We start from the raw sequence: 20,615 nt of genomic DNA on the forward strand, positions 1-20,615 counted from the left end.
ATGGAGAAACTCTCTGCTGGTAATATAGCAGAATCAGAATTTATTGTCAGTGACAAGAAAGAAAATTTGTTGTTTTGCGGCAGTAGGAATGTGCATTACATGTGCAAATACTGCTCTGAATTACATTTCCATAAATATACTAATTAAAGAAATAAATAAATTACTGCAAAAGAAGACCAAAATAGTGAGTCTGTGGTTCATTATCCATTCATAAATCAAATGGCTGAGGGGAAGAAGCTGGGTTTTTTTTTAGTTGGATAGGTGTATTTAGGTTCCTGGTGGTAGCAAGGAGAAGAGGGTATGGCCAGGGTGGTGAGGGTACTTGATTATAGTGGCTGCTTTCTTGAGATGCTTCCTCTTGTAGATGTCCTTAATGAGTTCACAACTCTCTGTAGCCTTTTCCGGTCCTGTGAATTGGTACCTCGATACCTGACAGTGATGCAACCAGTAGAATGCTCTCTATGGTACTCTGCAAAAATTTCCAAGAATCTTTGGTGTAATGCAACGTCTCCTCAAACACCTAATGAAGTATAACAGCTGGCGAGCCTTCTTCATGACATGAAGGCCCCAGCATAGTTGGTAACTTAATTACCATTGTTTGCTATGTTCTTAAGTTCACACATGCATACTGAATGTTAGTTGATGTAATAAAATTAACTGAATTCACCACAGTAAAAAAGTCCAAGCACTTCCTTTTTAAAGAAGGAACATCACTATGTTCTAAGAATTCAAGAGAAAATATGTGATAAAATCTACAGAAAATATTTCTCGTTTCACCTTGCGCTACCACTGATAGGTCTTCTTGCTTGATTATTAAGTACAGTATAATCTGCATGGAGGCTTTCATGATCTCATTGGAATGCTTATTGACCTCTTGCCAAGTTTGTTTCTGAATTGTAACATGATTCGATTGATGCATTATTTTCATATACCTTTGACTCACCATTAGCATTGTTAACATGATTTTGTGTCTTGATATTACAGTAACAGATATGAACTTGAAAAGAATGAATCAAAAAAGGAAGAATAAATCTTATACTAACAAAAATAAAATATAAACAGTCTCAGGATGTTCATGTATTTCATGCAAACTACAACACATTGTCTTCTACTCCAATTCATTCTTTCTAAGGCCTTAAAAATATTCTTACACCCATCAACCAAACCTTCCTTTGACAGCGCTTGAATCACTGCTCTTGGTTTACTTAGTTTTCCATTCCAGTCTTTTCATTCTTGTGGTGAATTGGTTGTTGAATATGTTTCTAAATTACAAATAAAATTATCGATAGTATGCAATTAAATTGAAAGACAATGTCCTTCCTTAGTAGGTACATTACTTTATACCTTCCAAGAGGAATTCAAAATAAGAAAATAGTTAGGATGACAGAGACTTTTAGGCTTATGTAAAGTAAAGGGGAATATTCATAGATTTCAGATTTATTGTCAGAGTACATGCATGGCATCTATACCTCTTTCCTGATGGTAGCAGCGAGAGCAGAGCCTGGACTGTAACTACTACCTTTTGGGGGTTTTTATGCTCAGAAGTATTTGTGCCCCATTCCAGACTGTGATGCAGCTGGTCAGCATACATTCGCATATTTATATCCATTAAATTTGGAAATTACAGCATTTTAAATATAAACTAATTAAAAAAAAATTAACATGCTGTGGTATTTTGAAATGGGATAAATGACAAGCAGGCATGAAATAAGCTAAATCCATTGTGCTGTCTCCTACCCAAAATTCCACAATTATAATGTAATGAAATCTAAGAAAATGTTAGCTTATCTATCCAATTTTGCATCCTACATTATTCAAATGCATTCATTTGCCTGTCTTCCATTTGTTCATCTTTAGCACATTGCATTTGATCATTAGGAACATGAACCGGGGCAGAGTCCTTGGGCCTGCTCTGCCATGAAATAAGATCATGACTAATCCAATCTTAGCCTCAGTACACTGATTCCCTTGTAGATTAAAAGTGTGTTAGTCCTTGCTTTGAATACAATGGCTCGAGCTCCTCAGATGCCTATGGTAGAGAATTACAAGGATTCTCTACCCTTAGAAAGAATAAATTCCTCCTGTCTGTCTTAAATTGTTCAGAGTTCTCCTGAATCTCAACCCTCTAGTTCTAGAGGCCCTCCACTATGAAAACATCCTTTCAATGTTCATCTTGTCATTCCTTGCAAAATCTTATATGTATTCCTCGATACTCTCAATTCTGACACAGTTTTGCTCAATATTGCAGTTAGCATAATCACTTAACCTCTAAAGGCTGAAGATATTCAGCAAAAATACCACACTCACATTGCACCACTGCTACTTAAAGGGACCAGCCATGACTTGTGCCTATTTACTGCTTGTTTCTCTTATCCTCTGGCCATTCCTACGATTTCACAGTTGATTTCTACTTTTGTGTGTGGTTTTGAACTGTGAAAATGTTTAAGGAGTGCTACGGCATAAACTGAAGGACTCTTGACTGACTCAATCTTATGCAAAAGCACTTCGAAAATAGCTGCAGCTGCAGACATCCTTCATGGAATGCAACATGATTGAGAGAATAAGCAGCAGGCACAGAGCAGTCTAAAGCAGGGAAGAGGGATCTAAGAAGGACGCTATAGCCACCCAAGTGTTCAGGGAGCAATTCTCCATCTTAATTCAAAGAAGAAAAAAATACATGCTTCAGTAAGGAAACCTGCCTGCTACAACCGCAACTCCTATCTCAGAACAGGATGAAAACAGCATTTCAAGTTGTGCCAGTAGGTGGAGAGAGCATGTCTTCCCCATGGTATAGATTGCCAATGAGTATGTGTCTAGAGCTTAGCTTGTGGTGAATGTCAGGTCAGCCCAGGTTTAGGTTCCCCTAATGTCCATCTGCTGTGTTTGACTTTGACACAAAATCATGCAATTCAATCTCTGGATTCCTTGCAGTAGCTATCGTGCATCATTTTGTGAGTCGTCTGCATATATGCTATGATGACTGGTGTACATGACCACTGGGCCACTGTGATTTCATTCTGACGATTTGGTTTATGACACCACTGTTAAAAATCTTGTATGCAAGATTACAATACGTTGATTGAAACCCTGCTGCTGAGTAGAGTCTGATGTTAGGGGTGCATGATGTATGCATTGATGCAACAACTCTGCTCTTCTCTGGATGCATCCTATGGAATAACTGTCATGATATCTGGAATCTGTGACCTGCTGCGTAACCTGACTTTCAATTAGTGGAAGCCATTTTCTACAAATTATATAACAAACTGAGTGAAAACATGAGACAAAGGAAAGGGAGAGAAAGAAGAGATGAAGAACAACACAATTGTCTGTTTCCTACCTAATCCTTCCATGGGAAATTTATTCACATGTAATGCTAATAATCACAATCCTAATTGCCACTCACCATCTTTTCCATAATTTAACTTCCCTCTGTTACTAAACCTCACGCCATACACTAGGTCACAATGCACATGTAGAAACCATAACTAAAATAACCTAACAACTCAATTTTTTTGCCATTTAACAACAAAAAGCAACTAACTGCACATACCATGACTTTAAACGTCTTCCTTGTGTTGTTGACTATTCTAATCCTCCTTTCTCTAGAAATTGTAGCGTGGCTGAGGAAAGCTTGGAAAAACTAATCAGTCCAGGCAGCATCTCTGGAGAAAGAAACAGAAACAATATTTCAAGTCAAAGGTCTTTTGTCAGAATTAAAGAAAAAATATGAACAGCCTTTAACTTTAAATATTAAATCTCTTTTTCATCAGATGTTGCCTGTGCAGCAGAACATTTTCCAGCATTTTTTGTTTTTTTTTAAATTTCAGTGTTCCACCATCAAATAATTTTTCTTTTTCATTTACTTGGAAGACTATGGATGTTCAGTGATGGTCTGCAGACCATCTTGGATAATCTTGAGCAGTTCCAGATCTGGGAGTCAAATTGCACCATCCTGATTTGTGTGGCAGCATTTCAAGCTGTCTCATTAACAGGTTTATTGGAATGGGATGGGTAGGACGACTCCAGGTTTACACGCCATTGAGCTACTGCCACACTCCTGAGATGGTTCTACAGCAATTCTAGTAAGATAATAGAGAATAGTGACCTGCTGTAAGAAGCTTTAAATTCCAATAATCTGCTTACCTGGCAGCAACCTGACCTGACATAACAGCATGCCAAACTGTCACTGTAAAGTTTTGCTTCTGCTGCAGTGGGACATGTAAGGGCGATTAGGCAGTGGAACATGAAGGGATATAAAAGTACTTGAATAGGATTAGCCACAACTTCACATGGAAAGAGTCATCTTGAACCTCTGTACAAAGTCCCGGAGCAGACTGGTGGAAGACACTCATTTATGCTCCTTGACATTAACTTTTCAGGCAGGGTTTCCAATGCATTAAGACTGTCATTTGGCATACCGATCATTTTATTTTGGAGCTAGCCCCATCTAAGTCCTCTTTGAGCTTTCTATGGCAAAACATTGTGCATGACCTTTGTGATAGTACAGATCTATCACCAATGTACATAGTGCATATAGTTACTGTATCTAGACTGTGCTTACAGCGATTGGCTGAGAGCTAAACCACGCCTATTGTCTGGGCCTTGAAGGGTTGTGTCCCTAGCCGGATTGAAATCCGGGCCACGTCCTCTAGTTTTTCTACCCCTTGCTAGAGTGAGGCTGCGCTTGCTCGAGCAAGGGGTAGAAAAACTAGAGGACGTGGCCTGGATTGCAATCACAATGGAGGATGCAGCCTTAAAGTCCACCGAGTTCTCTAGGGACTGGACCCCTCGTTCTGATGTGAGTAGAATGCCCTTCCACCCTACCACCCCCCAAGATACTGACGGCCTGTCGGCTGCTGCTACACTGTCCCGTGCGAACCCAAAATATTATTTCTGTGGGAGGGACAAGCACAGCAGGTCCCAGTGCCCAGCAAGAAAAGCCAGGTGCCAAAAGTGCCTTAAAAAGGGCCACTTTGCTGCAGTCTGTAGGTCTAAAATGGCCGCCAGCAAACACAGTGCCTCGTGTGAAGCCCAATCGCCGCTATCCCATTCAAACTCTTCTTCCCCAGAGCTCTCGTCCAATGAGAGCGAGGGCTCCCCTGCACGGCAATGCCTGACATCACGGAGACGCCGAACCCGGAAGGGGCAGCCCACCCTCGCAACCATGGTGTTGGCCCGCCTCTCGCCCCCGTGCGGAACATTCGATCCAGCCTCGGTCCCAACTGTGGCTACCGCTGCTGCTACCGCCGCCACAGCCACCCCCGTGGCCAACCAGGTACTCACCCTAGCGTCCATCGCTGACGACCGCCGGGGCCCGACTGCCACGACCGACGACCTACCCACCGCCAACCGCGAGCAACTACAAACCCCACTACTTACCTTTCATCCGCCGACACCGCCACAACAGCACTTCTGGGAGTTCCTCCAACCTGCTCCTCCAGCGTTGACTACGTCTATTACGTCATCCCGTTGCGTGACATCATCCCGTCCCGTTGCGTTACATCATCACGTGAAACTCCCCTGTCAACTGCTTCAATAACACTAAACCAGCAATGCTCTCATCCCCTCACCAGAGCAGTGGAACTGATTAAAATGCATGGACACTACACTAATTGCTTATTTGACTCTGGGTCAACCGACAGTTTTATCGAGCCAGACCATTCATGGCCTTTGAAGCGAATGGGCGGCTATATCAATTTCTCAGGGTACCATTCGGGGTCACGAATGGTGTCGCGGTCTTCCAGCGGGAAATGGACCGGATGGTGGACCAGAACGGGCTAACTGCTACCTTCCCGTATCTGGACAATATCACCATCTGCGACCACGACATGCAGGACCATGACGCCAACCTAGACAAATTTCTTCAAAATGCCCGTCGGCTGAACCTGACTTACAATTTGGACAAGTGTGTCTTCCGGACCACACAACTCGCTATTCTAGGTTGCGTGGTGGAGAACGGGATAGCCATGCCAGATCCTGACTGCATGCGTCCCCAAATGGACTTACCCCCCCCCACCACCCCATACCCAGAAAGCGCTTAAACGCTGCCTGGGCATTTTTTCGTATTACGCCCAATGGGTTCCACACTACGCCGACAAGGCGCGTCCTCTTATCAAGACCACCTCCTTTCCCCTCTCGACCAAAGCCAGAGCGGCTTTTGATCGAATCAAATCCGACATCGCCGCTGTGACGCTGCACGCGATTGATGAGTCTGTCCCGTTTCAAGTCGAGAGCAATGCATCCACCTTGAACCAGGCCGGTCAGCCTGTAGCCTTCTTCTCCAGAACCCTCCAGGGTCCAGAGAGTAGACACTCCTCGATCGAGAAGGAGGCCCAGGCCATAGTTGAAGCGGTGCGTTGTTGGAGACATTACCTCGCTGGGAGGCGCTTTACACTGTTGACTGATCAATGCGCGGTCTCCTTCATGTTCAGCAACACCCAGCGTGGTAAGATAAAAAACGACAAAATCGCCAGATGAAGAATTGAACTCTCCACCTTTAACTATGACATCCTGTACTGGCCTGGTAAGCTCAACGACCCGCCTGACGCGCTCTCCAGGGGGACGTGCGCCAGCATACAGATGGACAGACTACAGAAACTCCATGAGGTGCTCTGTCATCCAGGGGTCACTAGGTTTGCCCACTTTGTGAAGGCGCGCAACCTACTCTACACAATCTAGGAGATCCGCTCCATGACCCGAGCATGTTCGGTGTGCGCTGAATACAAGCCCCACTTCTTCCGTCCGGATAACTCCCACGTTATCAAAGCCACCCGCCCCTTCGAGCGTCTTAGCATAGACTTTAAGGGGCCCCTACCATCGACCAACCGTAATAACTGCATCCTTACGGCCATCGACGAGTACTCCTGCTTCCCGTTCGCTGTGCCCTGCCCAGACACCACTGCCACCTCTGTGATACAGGTCCTTCACAGTATTTTTGCCATCTTCGGGTACCCCAATTCCATCCACAGTGATAGGGGGTCCTCATTCATGAGCGCAGAGCTGCAACAGTACCTTCTGGAGTGTGGTATCACTTCAAGCAGGACCACGAGCTATAACCCACGCGGTAACGGCCAGGTCGAGACGGAGAATGCCACCATATGGAGAGCGGTTACACTGGCTCTCCCGTCTAAAGGTCTCCCCACCTCTCACTGGCAGGAGGTTCTCACTAGTGCCTTACACTCCATCCGCTCCCTCCTATGTACCGCAACAAATACCACCCCCCACGAAAGGATGTTCCTTTTCCTGAGGAAATCCGAATCAGGAACCACTGTACCAGCATGACTCACCATCCCTGGCCCCGTCCTTTTGTGACGCCACGTCTGGCACTCAAAGAACGACCCCTTGGTCGACCGAGTGACTCTACTCCACGCGAACCCACGTTACTCCTACGTTGAGTTCCCAGATGGTGGGAGGACACTGTTTTGGTGCGGGACCTAGCTCAGGATGCGGTAGACCCAGCAAACTCCCCAACCCAACCTTCCCCAACTCTTTATTCCCCAGGCCCCATGCCGCAGCAGAAGGACCAACAGCACCCCAACGACCCGGGCCACCCTGCCGACAACACGACTGGGGAATTGAGCGAAGGAGCGGTCGCACCCGATGAGCCCGCTGGCGATACCACTCCAGCGACCCCAATCCCGGCACCATGGTGGTCACGCCGGATGGTCAGACCCTCTGACCGCTACAGTCCTTAACCTACCCCTTCCTTTCATTCTCTCCCTCTTTTTTTTCCAGGGTCAGTTTTCCAAGAAGGAGTGAATGTGATAGTACAGATCTATCACCAATGTACATAGTGTATATAGTTACTGTATCTAGACTGTGCTTACAGCGATTGGCTGAGAGCTAAGCCACGCCTATTGTCTGGGCCTTAAAGGGTTGTGTCCCTAGCCAGGTCGGATTATTCCGGACTGGTCGGCCACCTGTGAAGAGCTCCTGTCTTTTGCTAATAAAAGCCTTGGTTTGGATCAACAAGTCTTTGATTCTTTCGACGAGCTCTACAACCTTATCCTTAGTAACTTGGCTACTGCCCGGTGCATATTTCCTGCTCTGGAGGCAAGTTGCAATCCAAAGTCCCACCTCCTTGCAGTCCTGTAGTTTGTGAGATGTTCCCTGTCTCATTGATGGCTTGGCATACTTCTTACATTCAGCATGTAGGGCAGTCCTTTTCACCTTTCCGTCTGGTCTGTAGGCCTCCCAGGACTCTGTAAGTGCACACTCTTCACCAGTAAGCAGCAGTAACAGATGCCTGTAACTTGTCATCCACTATCCATCAAGACACAGTGTCAAAGGTAGATTTATTCAGTGATAACCAGCTTGAATGGATGCTAGGAGACAGGAGACAGAAAGTAGTTGAGGATCAAGCTGCCTCCTCTGATAGAGTCAGCCATTTCCAGAAGCTTAGCTCGAGCCACTACTGATCTCCATTGCATTTCTGGTCCTGATTCTCCAAAACCATTGAAAGGTCTCGGTGTCTGTGGCTGACAGATGGCCTTGGGCTGCCGAACTTAAACTAGAGCCCATCTCTGTAGATCACTTAGCCTTCCAGGGCCTGCCCACCTCTTACTGACACTACCTTCCCAACTTATCTGAGGGTGCCTCTGCCATAGTTGTAACCACCCCCATTCTACCTCTCAGTGTGAGCTGCTGCCTTGTCCTCTGTTTCAACTGAATTTTCAGTCATTACCATGGACCAACTAGGCTTAAAGAAGCTGCCAAACTACCACCAGCACATCTCCTGTCATGCCAGAGTAGTGAATAATCTCAACTGCTGCTGCAATACTCTCAAGGATGCCTATTGCTCCATTCCATGGCCACTCTTTGGAATATGAGATCACATGGCTCTTTTCCTTCTTCCTGCATGCAGACAGAAACTGAAGAATATGGAACCTGCAATGAAGACTGTACAGTTTGTGGAGGAAGAAGAGCAGCTTCATGACTGTATGGATTCAGTGAACTGGGCAACATTCAAGGACCTGTTGGATCTAAATGAATATGCCACAGTGGTCACCGACTTTATGGGGAAATGCATGGATGAATATGCTCCTACTAAGACTATCCAGTTGGTTTCAAATCAGAAGCCATGGATGAACCAAGTGATCCGCAAACTACTGAAGACCAGAAAGTCAAAGTACAACCTCCAGAAGGCCTTAATCAATGCAAAGAAAGAATTCTAGGCCAAGCTGGAGTCTCAAACAGACTGTTGTTGCAGTGTTTGCACACCATAACATCCTTTCACGGTGAAACAAGGCTGTATCATCAATTGTGATACATTTCTTTCAGATGAGCTAAATGCTTTCCATGCCTATTTTCATGCTGTGTCAGTCTGTGAATCCATGTACTTAGCATTGAAGCAAATGCAGAGGTCCACGAAAACTCTGGTGATCCTCAATATGCGTTTGCCACACTCATCAGAACACTGAGGTATGGGTAAAAACAAACATTTGTAACGGTGAAACAATTTGTTGGCTGATGCAGTCACACACTCCCAGTGATGAGTGACAAATCTTCACCATAGTCCTATTCTAACTGAACAATGAAATGCCAGAGTATGTTATCACAATAGCATCACTCCACTGACAGGTCTGAAAACATTTCCTTTGCAAATGACATTGAAATGCAAGAGTGTAAATTTGATATTCTTCACAATTTCAGGTGACTATAATAATCTTTGTTGTTTTATCATTGTTTATGTCAGCCATTCAGTCACAAAAATGGAACACATCATCAAATTTCAGCACCTTGTGATGCCACTGTGCTGAACTGATAGCAGCTATCTCATATCTTGTCATCCAGCTGTCATGAACGGAATGTGTCATAGACACGAAACACAATGACAAATCAAATAATCAAAGAGTCATGAAAAATGAATCATTTTAAAGGGAAAATTCTCAGGAATGAAGCTACAGATATTCTTCAGTTCAGGAAAAGAATGAGTTCCCAGAAAATATTATTTAAGAACATATTTTGTAAATTGAAAATGCTGGGCTTAATGTGCTCTGGGTAATTTGGAACAATGTATTTCTTTGGACAGAGAATAGAAAAGAGATTCATAAATCAAATGTACTCCAAAGAATCCCTGGAATTTTAGCAAATATTCATAAATAGAATGATTGTAAAATGCGATCAAAACGTCGAAGCTGCCAAATATTGAAATATCAGAATTACTCAAAGGGACTTGAATGAACATTCATACTGATGTTGGAGGTGGATGCTTTGGTGATCATTTCTTTAGACAACTAGAGTAGATTCATCAGTATAAACTGACTTTACCATGCTGGGAAAATGACAGCTGGAACAAGTGGGAGGTTTTTGAAAGAGATTTAGAGATCAGGGCCATCAAGTTCTGGTGAGGGTGATGGAAGGATGGCAAGATTAGGAATCTTTCGATGAAAAAGAATATTGAAGGTTTGATCAGCAAGAAATGAAACACTTAGCTGGAGTGAGCAATAGGGAATGGCAGCAGGAAGGGGATTCAATAAATAAAAATGAAGTTAAGCAGGAGAAGTATCACAAAAGTGCCAGAGAAACTCCTGAGATTCCTAATGAAGGGCTCAGGCCTGAAGGGTTAGTTGCCTTTTATTCCTATGAATGCCGAGTGATCTGCTGAGTTTCTCCAGCACTTTTGTGCATTGCACTTGACCCCAGCATCTGCAAATTTTCTTGATAACTCCAAGAGAAATATGATCTGGATGGAAAGAGGTGTAGGTGCCACAAGACTCACACCACCAGGTGCAGGAACAGTGCTCCCCCTCCAGCATCAGACTCCTCAACCACAAACTCAATCAGGCTTCAGTTGAGGACTCTTAATTTTGAAAAAGAAGTATAAATAACAAAAAAAGCAGAAACTAATGGAAAATAATTCAGATAAAGGTAGTTTCTCTTCTACCTTTCCTTCTAATCTACAGACCCACATTCATCATTTTATACAGGGTGTTTGGAGCTCTGATAAAGTATAACCTTGTGAAAAGCTTCAAAGGTCTTCCGTCGAAGTTAATGGGGAGTTTGCTTGGGGAGCAAGCTGATAAAATTCAGAATCTGTCAGTAAAGTTCAGGTCTATTTGACAGGCTATGTGTAGCATTCCAGGACTTTAGAGCAGGTAGGTGCCTGTGGTCCCACTCAGCCCACTAGCATTTACCAGATTGGCATCTTTTTATATTGTGGCATTTAGTGAGAGCTTGAAACCCCTCATGTAGCTTTCTATGGTGGAAAAACATAAGTAAAGCTGAAGTAAGAAACAAATTGCTTCTAAATCCTTATGGAATAGATTCTAAAACTGTTATCAGTGATCATTTTACCTTTCCATATATTTCTTCTGTCATAACACATCATAGAGGGCAGTCATGCCTTAATCCAGTTCACTCCAAGCATTAAAGTTCAATTTTATGAATATATAAAACTATGACCGGGCATATAAAAACAATGGTGTGAATTTTATAGCCTATAAATTACACAGATAAATAAAATATATATTTTTCTTAAGGGGTGGTTTGATGCTCAGACATATTGACAAAAGTTCTAATGCTTTAGTTACTGCTAAAACAAACTTCATTGATATGTACATCACTTATAAGTATTCCTTTACATGTATTATTTCTTTCACCATTCCTTGTTGCATGTTGACATTTTATAACAATATTTCTGTGCTGTCATGTGAAAATAAATTGGAACGTGTGTGTGTGTGTGTGTGTGTGTGTGTGTGTGTGTGTGTGTGTGTGTGTGTGTGTGTGCACGTGTGCGTGTGTGTGCGTGTGTGTGTGTGTGTGTGTGTGAGAGAGAGAGAGAGAGAGAGAGTAGATCAGTACATTGAGACTGAAGTTTTTCAAGAGAAATAAATTGTTGAGAGAACCAGCCAGCCTACATCATATTGAATTTTGGGTGATTCCTAAAGCAAGCTCATGCCAAACTAAATTTTATTAATTTAAAATACATTGGCCATTCTTTATAAAACTTACGTTCCAATGTTTCCAGCTTGAACTTCATGCCCTTTTCACATTCCTGGAAGGTGGATGTCACAGTAAAGAGATACAAGAATAATATATGCCACCCAATAGTCACGAATCACCTTTACAACAGCTGTATGTTTTTGTATGTTTTATTTGTCATTCCAACAGTGATTTATATTTAATTCCTATACGTGTCACTGCATCTTCTATCCACTTAAGGGAGAAGCTTTGACTTTTCCTGTTAGAGTTAAGCAAGGCTATTTATTTAGCTGTTTGAGGTTTATCGAGAAATATAGGGCGTATATCGGTATTGGCAATTGCACTACTTTGGAAAAGCATATAGACATGCTATTAATGTTAAGGGGAAAAGATTTATACTTATCCACAAAGTCACATTGTACATAGTTATCCAATCTAACTATTGGAGATGGGGGTTCTGGCCACCTTATTTGTTTTGCTGATTGGAAGACATGAATAATTAAAATATCACTTTTTAACACTATCATCTATTCAAAATTATTCCTGATGTAAAATTTCACCACAGCATATAATCCTCACTATGGTCCATGACCCCAAGGGACTTTCATCTGCACCAGCCATTTTGATTTGGAAATGATAGATAGGCAGATAAGCTTCTTGAACCTTTATTGTTTCCCCCATTTTGTAAAGTCTGTAGCAGGTGCACTTGCAATGGTGTGAGGCATTCACATCAGTTTTCTCCAACAATTTAGAAGGTTTAAGCTCTATAAAACATGGCCTGATTGCAGTCACATCTCTGCAACTCTTCAATAACTCACAATGCCAATTAGGTTGAGCAAGTCTTCTTCAGCTGTGGCTGTGTATCTGAACAGGAATCCATTCTGTGTGCTGACACACCACCTGAGTCCTCTGACCAGCTAATAGTACTGCTTCAAGGGCAAATGCATCACAACACCCTTCAGTTCACATCACATACCCTCCTCCTAAAAAAAATGCACCTGTAGGCATGAAAGTCATTTAGCCAAAAATAAAGAGCAAAATATTCTTTGCTACATAATGTTTTGAGTTCTTTGTCATAATGCACTGCATGGACCCATTTTGTCATTGCTTTGGGTCATCCTTGTTCACAATTGGTTATTTATTCAAGGCCTTTTGAAATTATCGAGTTGACACATCTGTCAGATCGCAAGAAGAGAAATGGTAAAAGGTCACTCAGAGAGATACCAGCTGCTACAGACAAACCTTTTTGCCTTCAAATAGCACAATCATTACAGTCTGACAGATGGGACTTCTACTTTCCTTTCTATTGCTTCCCTTGACTCAGGTGATTAGATACAGTACCTCATTGCCAGGTCAAGCTCTTCTGCAATTACCTGCTCAATAAGGCACTCTGCTACTTGAGAATATAAATCATCTGCTTAGCAAAGGAAAACTCTCTGGCTCACAAACGGAATTTCTGTTCTTATGTGCTGGTAATAAATGTTTCAATCATTTGCGTTATTTCCTAGCAGTTACAGTAGTGGAAGAATGTCTTGTATTTCACAGCATAAAGATTCTGCATTCATGATAAAGACTTTTGGCACCCAGCCACAATTAGATGAACTGCTGTGGAATTTGTATTTCATAAAGAATAACCTAGAAGTATTTAAATAATATTTCAGACTGTTTAAATAATATTCTTTTTTGAAGAAGACCGAGGACCTATTCGGTAATCTATTTGTTGTCATTGTTTAATTACCGCATTGAAGATTGACCCAAGACTAATGATACATATTCCAAAATCTGTTACAGATGTTCACTTAGATTTAGTGATTGTAGCAATGGTGAAAGTTAAGTTTGTCATTTTAGTTAGTTATACCATTATTACATTAAGTTTTGCTATTATAGTTAGTTATACTATGAACTTTTTATTAACTGGTTAGAACTGTTTATTGGCATGCGTAGGTGTATTGAGATGTAGTGAGAAATGTGATCCAGGCAAGTCAACTCATCCACTCCCCCTATGCCCCTTCCGCACTGCATATATTTGAACTGTGAGACCATGTCATCTATGGCTGATGCTGTGGTCTTACAATTCAAAAACAGGTGCCACTGATCAGCTCTGCAGTCACCTTGTGTGTGCTCCCTGATAACTGGGCTATTAGATGACGTGGATCACATGCTGTGCATGTGTGAATCATTGCAAACACGAGGCATGAAAAAAAATTGAGATTTATATTCGAACAGTAAATCGGAGAGGGAGAGCATGAGACGTGAGAGCTGTGAGTAAAATATATGTTTTATTTAAAAACCGAATTGCAAATTGTGCCCCACAGTTCAGATAGGCCAAGGGGAGGGTTCAGAGTCAGGCATTGGGACCAGAGCTCCTGATGCCTGAGTCACAACTCCAAATCCTCCCCTCGGCCTACACCAGAGCTCCTGATACCCAACTTCGAACCCGCCCCTGTGTGTCCTCTCAACCTACCACATTTGCACACCGGAGTCCGAGGTGTGTGTGCGGTAGTAGGCTGAGGATGTTTTTATCTTGGTACCATGCCATTAGACCAGGCTCAATTAATCATCCCAAACACTTTTGCCGAAAGATTGCTTTGCCCTGTGTGATAGATCATTCAATGTAAGATGATGCAAGGGCTTCCTGTGACCAATGTAATAAACAAGCAAGTGTGTGGTAGTTTTTGTTTGTGGGAACTAGCTTTGCATAGATGGTCTACCATGTTTCCTCCATCACTCTACAGCTTGAAGGAGTTGGGAGAGGTGTAAAAGAAAAGACATTAATTATTTCTTTCAAGGAAGGACAGAGGAGAGGGAAGAGGACGAGAGGAGGGGAGAGAAGGGGGAAGAAGGAGAGAGAGAGGAGGAGGGAGGGAGGGGAAGGGATAGGAGGGAAAGGGAGGTGAGAAAGGGAAGGAAGGAGAGAGGGAGGGAGAGGAGAGGAGGGAGAGAAGGGGAGAGGATGAAGGGAGAGGGGAGGAGGAGGGCATGGAGGCTTTGTGTGCTGGCTACAAAACCTGTGTGTGTGCACACACACATACAGCTGTGGTCGTGCCACCTTTTTAATGTTCTCTCGCCCGCCAAGGTCAAAGCCTGACTACGCCACTGAATAAAACAAAAGTGCAGGTGTAGTGTCAAAGGGTGTGCAGGATAGAGTGTTACAAATACAAAGTACAAGACATCATTTGAAATGGCATCAGCTTTTACCATTTGAGAGTCTGAGGTAGGAACAAGGAAACTACTTTTGAATCTGATTTGTGTTTTCAAGGTCGTATGTCTTCTGCCTGACAAGAAAGGGTGAGAAGAGGCGCAACAATGACTGTACTTCCTGAGAAGTCTGAAGCGGGCATGGCTACCAGCCACCATTATGTCAGCATTCCACGGGAGCTCTATTGAGAGTTCCCTGGCCGGCTGCATTACACAGTGACACAGTTGCTGCAGAGAAATGGATCAGAAGACAATCCACAAGATCATAAGAGTGGAAGAGAGGATCGCTAGAATCTCCCATCACCCCTCCCCCACTATTGACATGATCTACTGGGATCATAGGCAAAATAATTGAAGACCCCTTCCACTCTGCGCATAGTATCTTTTGGCTGCTCCCATTGGGAGAGAGATACAGGAGTATCACAGGCCGCACCACCAGGCTGAGGAACAGCTTCTTCCCACAGGCAGTGAGAATGCTGAACAATCAAAGAAGACTTGTCCTATATTGTTTGTCTGTATGTTTTGCACCAAGAACTGGAGAACGCTGTTTCATCAGGTTGTAATTGTACAATCTGATGATAATAAACTTGACTGATGAAGCGCTGTTACTGGGGTGGAATTGTATGTGGACAGCTTTCCTGAGACATCAAGAGGTATAGACTAAGTTGCAAGTAAGGAGGTTGGTTTTTTGCATGATGGTCTGAACTGTGTTCACAGCACTCTGGACTTTCTTGCAGACTTGGACAGAGCAATTCCCATACTAAGCTGTGACACATCTGGACAGGTGTAATTATAAAAATTTGTAAGATACTTTGCGGCCGTTTACTTCTGCGAAAATAGTGAAACCTGAGTTTAACATGAAAATCCCAAATTTCTATCAGTGATCGATTTTTCCTGCTCTTGAATGATCTCCTCTGTAATCATGGGAAATCAATCACTTGATTAAATATTCTAATGGCTGGAATACATGCAATAAAGTGAGATTGAACTTTATTGGAACAGTGTAGGATGGCTTCATCAATGCTCAATATTAGCTCAAGGAACTTGACCTCACCTCCTGACTTGGCACTCACAGGTTCAACTTTTTTAGATAATTAGCCATTCTAACCTTATAAAACATAATCCAATCAGGTGCCTTATTTTTTTTTTCTCTCGTTTCTCTCTTCTGGTATCAACAGGTATCACAGCAACAGGTCTACGCAGATGCAATCTCATTGGCTGTGCAGAAAGCCTTGGAACACCTGGACAGCAAAGAAGTATATATCAGGATGCACTTTATCGACTACCTTTTAGCATTCAACAGCATCATGCCCTCAAAATGATCAGCAGACACCAAGATCTGGGACACAACACCCACTGTGTAATTGGATTCTTGATTTCCTCACCTCCAGTCCACAATCAATGAAGATTAGTTTGAACATCTCCTCCACAATCTCCATTAGTACTGGAGCTGTGTTCTTAGCCCTCTGGCCTAATCACTTTACATCTATGACTGTGTAACTCAGTACAACAACAACACCATCTACAACTATGCAGATGATTCCACAGTAGTGGGTTATATAAAAATGGGAGATGAGTCAGCGTATAGGAGGGAGACTGACAACTTGACCGAATGGTGCACCAATAACAACCTCACACTCAATGTCACCAAAACCAAGGAGCTGATTGTTGACTTCAGGAAAGGAAATCCAGATGTGTACGATCTAGTGATCATTGGGGGAGCAGAGATGGAGAGGGTGAGCAAATTTTGGGTTCATGAGAGTCACTACCACAGTGGAACTTTCCTAGACTCAACACACTAATGTTATTGTGAAGAAAGCACATCAGTGCCTTTATTTCCTTAGGAGTTTGTGGAGATTCAGAAACCCTGGTAAATTTCTACAAATGTGTGGTGAGAAGTGTGCTGACCTGTTGCATCATGGTCTAGAATGGGGACACTAATACTCCTGACTGCAAAGCCCTGTTAAAGGAAGTGAACACAGCCCAGGACATCATAGGCAACATTCTCCCCATCCACATCTATGGGAAACACAGGAGCAGCAGCAATGATCAAGGATCCACATCACCCAGCACATGTTCTGTTCTTGCTGCTGCCAGCAGGAGAGGTGGAGGTGTCACAAGCTTCACACCTCAGGAACAGCTGCTACCCCTCCACCATCAGACTCCTCAACAACAAATGTTTTTTTTTCCCTCTCTGTATTGCACAGTCAGTTTGTTTACATTTTTTAATTTGTTTACATGTAAACACTGTGTGTTTACATAAGTGGTAAGTGGTAATACATGGTAATTCTGCCTCGCCTGCAGGAAAAAATAATCTCAGGGTTGCATGTGATGTCACGTATGTATTCTGTTAATAAATCTGAAATCTGAATCTGAAAATCTGATAACATAAGGTTTCATTTGTTTGTTTCCTCTTACTTATATCCCAACCAGTTGTACCTTTTGTTTTTCATCAGCCTTCACTACTTTGTTGCAGTTAGGACCACTCTTGCTTGTGTCATTCAGTCCCTCTTGGACTCTGTCCAATCACAGAGCTTTTCTTTTAATTTCTCCACCCTCCTGTAAATTTTCCCGGCTTGGATGAAAGGATATCAATCTGAAACATTAGTCCTGCCTGACTTGGCAATGATTTCCAGTATTTTCTGCTTTATTAAGGCCACAATTACTGCTCAGAAAATGCTCAGGTCCTAAACTATATTTACATGTATGTCATTTATAATTTATACAGAAAAATATTTTGAAATGTAATGGAATTTTTTAACGTTAAAAATTTAGGTTGCGCTGCCCTCCCTCCCTCTCACCGCCCACACCCATTTTGCAAACCCATTACTGTTTCGCTGCACAAATCAAGGGGGGGGGGGTTATGAAGCTGCCTGCCGAGGTTGGATTCCCTGCCTATCTCCTTGGCTGCTCTGCACTCCTGACTCAAAAAGTTTAAAAAAATATATATATATTCACTGAAGCTGAATATTAGTAAGAAATTAGACAGAAGTTTGGAAGGTTCTGTAATGTTTGATTGCTGATGTTGCAGTGTGAGAGTATAACTAGTAGTTTAAGCTATAAGTTACAACCAAATTTATCGAGATGACTGCAAGAGACAACAGTGCATGAAAAGGATAGAATAAATATTAATTTTTTTTTCTGCAAATGACAATTGAGGTCAGGGCAGTTGTTATATTTATATCTGGTTTCATAGATTATTGTTATCCAGTGGTGTTCATCTGGTTTCATAGATTATTGTTATCCAGTGGTGTTCAGGAACTGGGAGGAAAGGAAGGTGTTTAATTGTTTATATTGATCTGATGAAATGAGAAAAGAGTAAGCTCAAATGGTTAAATGGCCAACTCCTGTTAATCTCTTTCTCTGTTTCTGCACGTTAAATAATGGAAAATCACAACTCAAGGAAGTATTTCTGAATTAGTACCATATGTGCTGGCTGTGGTGAAATATGGCATTGCATATATGTCGTATAGGCTGGCCCACCTCTGACTCTGTAACTCCTCTCCAAAAGATTCCCCAATAAAGGCTGAGCTGCCTTAGTCTCCTTGGAACTGGGCCAGCAGCATATGAAGACGTGCCTGTGTTTTAGGTTATTAAAGCCTTTAATCACTCGCTTTGAGTCTGATTGTGGTTATTGATTGTGCTCCAATTTAATAGCCTAAATAACTGCCATGGACAAGCCAATTCATGTGGAGAGGCTGGAGACCAATCCCAGGGATCCAGTGGCCTCTGTCAAGTTTGACATTTGGCTGCACTGTCTTAAGGCCTACATGAGGTGCAACGAGATCACAGACGGCGTAGATACGTACGATCTACTCTTCTCATCTGTCAGCCACCGAGCTTATCAAATAATAACGACATTGCATGTATTATGCACAGGCTGGTCCGCCTCTGACTTTGTAATTCCTCCCTGTAAGATTCCCCAATAAAGGCTGAGCTGCCCTAATCTCCTCCCTTCATACCAGCCTTGGAATCTGTCCAACAGCAGGTGAAGACATTCCTGTGTTTTAGGTTATTAAAGCCTTTAGTCACTCGCTTCAAGTCTGCTTGTGGTTATTGATCATGCTACACCAGCATATACAAAGACTCTGTATAGGATGACCCCTGGAATTTCCATCTAAAATATAGGCTTTGAGTGATACCCTTTGTATAATACGACCTCCAAATCTGGCATTTACCATTGACCAACGGATGCTGTTAAAACCAATCACTGTTTAATGAGCACCTTTTAAAATAAACCACTGTTGGCTCCTGTAACAGGCCATTTAAAGCCTGTACAGAACCGGCGGCAGTTGGTCTGGCCGGATGGACTCCGTAGGGGAGCACTGAGACTTCATTGATAACCAACAGGACATGCTCAAGAACCAGTAGGAAGATGGCAGTGTTGAGACTTAGCAGTCAAGGTTTGGATTTTAGACCTGATGTATGAGATGACCCCTGATTTTGAGGTGACATTTTTAAGTTTCGCGGATTGTCCTATATGCAGAAATGCACGGTATGTTGAAATAGTCAATTCCAGTTCACAATTCAAAAACATTTACTTCAACAAGCTGTAGCCTAAAATGGTTGATAATGAGACATGATTTTTAAATTCCATCTCCTTTATTTGAATGTCTGCATTGTAGGCAACATTTATTTATTCCATCTAATATAATGAATTCAGTAGATATGTCAATTTCAATCTCATTAATAACATGTTAGTTCTGCATTTGTAATCATTGCAAATTATAAACATTTTGCCACTTACAGAATTTTATAGAATATTTGTTAACTTTGCTTTCCCTTTAGCAGCCACACTCTATCAAGGAAACAGAACTGATGGCTTTGACATCAATGGTAAGATATGCCGTGGGCATCATCAATGGATGTTTGTGACAGAGGAACTAGTCTCCCAGCAGCAGTCTGTTGTTTTCTGATGTATCCTTTTCATTTCAGTTTTTTTCACTTCCACATGACAGTTTTTATTTTTTAAAGGTCAATTTATTGTCACATTCTGTGTGCTGCTCTACCTTTATAGAGAGATTGAATCATACAGGTCCTTTGGCACGCTGAATCGGGACCAACCAATAAGCAACTGATTATCTAATCATACACTCCACTCATATCATTTTATTTCTCCAAGATTCCAATCAATCCCTTAAGATTTTACCACTTACCTACAAACTAGGAGCAATCTGTAACGGCCAATTAACTCACAAACCTGCTCATCTTTGGGATGTAGGAGAAACCAAAGCACCTGGATGAAGCCCCCAAAAAGACAATCTGCTGGAGAAACTCAGCAGGATGAACTGCATCAGTGAGTGAAAAAGAATTTGGCTCAGGTCCAAAATGTTGGTTAGCCTGGATACAGTGTGACCTGCTGAGTTCCTCCAGCATATTTGTGCATTGCATTTGAAAAAAAAAGTTGTTTTTTTAGGTCATCAAAACAAAGAGTACAGAGGGAAGGTAGCTTATATAAGGCAGATAGGATGGGAGGCATTGGACAGGAGATAGAA

At 42.4% G+C, this 20,615-nt stretch overlaps 1 long non-coding RNA gene across 2 annotated transcripts; it reads right to left on the reverse strand.

The window, feature by feature from the left end:
• Window positions 1-1,064: 1,064 nt before the first annotated feature.
• On the reverse strand, window positions 1,065-19,989 carry LOC138752768 (uncharacterized). 2 transcript variants are annotated; one of them, XR_011350911.1, is made up of 5 exons: window positions 19,868-19,989; window positions 17,560-17,695; window positions 16,229-16,361; window positions 3,551-3,662; window positions 1,065-1,262 (listed from the first exon to the last, which is right to left on the reverse strand). It is a non-coding gene; the product is annotated as an uncharacterized lncRNA (long non-coding RNA). The 2 variants fall into 2 exon arrangements; XR_011350910.1 differs by lacking the exon at window positions 17,560-17,695 and having other exon boundaries at window positions 19,868-19,975.
• Window positions 19,990-20,615: the final 626 nt, after the last annotated feature.

The sequence above is a fragment of the Narcine bancroftii genome, chromosome 2 (genome assembly GCF_036971445.1).
Source record: "Narcine bancroftii isolate sNarBan1 chromosome 2, sNarBan1.hap1, whole genome shotgun sequence".
NCBI lineage: Eukaryota > Metazoa > Chordata > Chondrichthyes > Torpediniformes > Narcinidae > Narcine > Narcine bancroftii.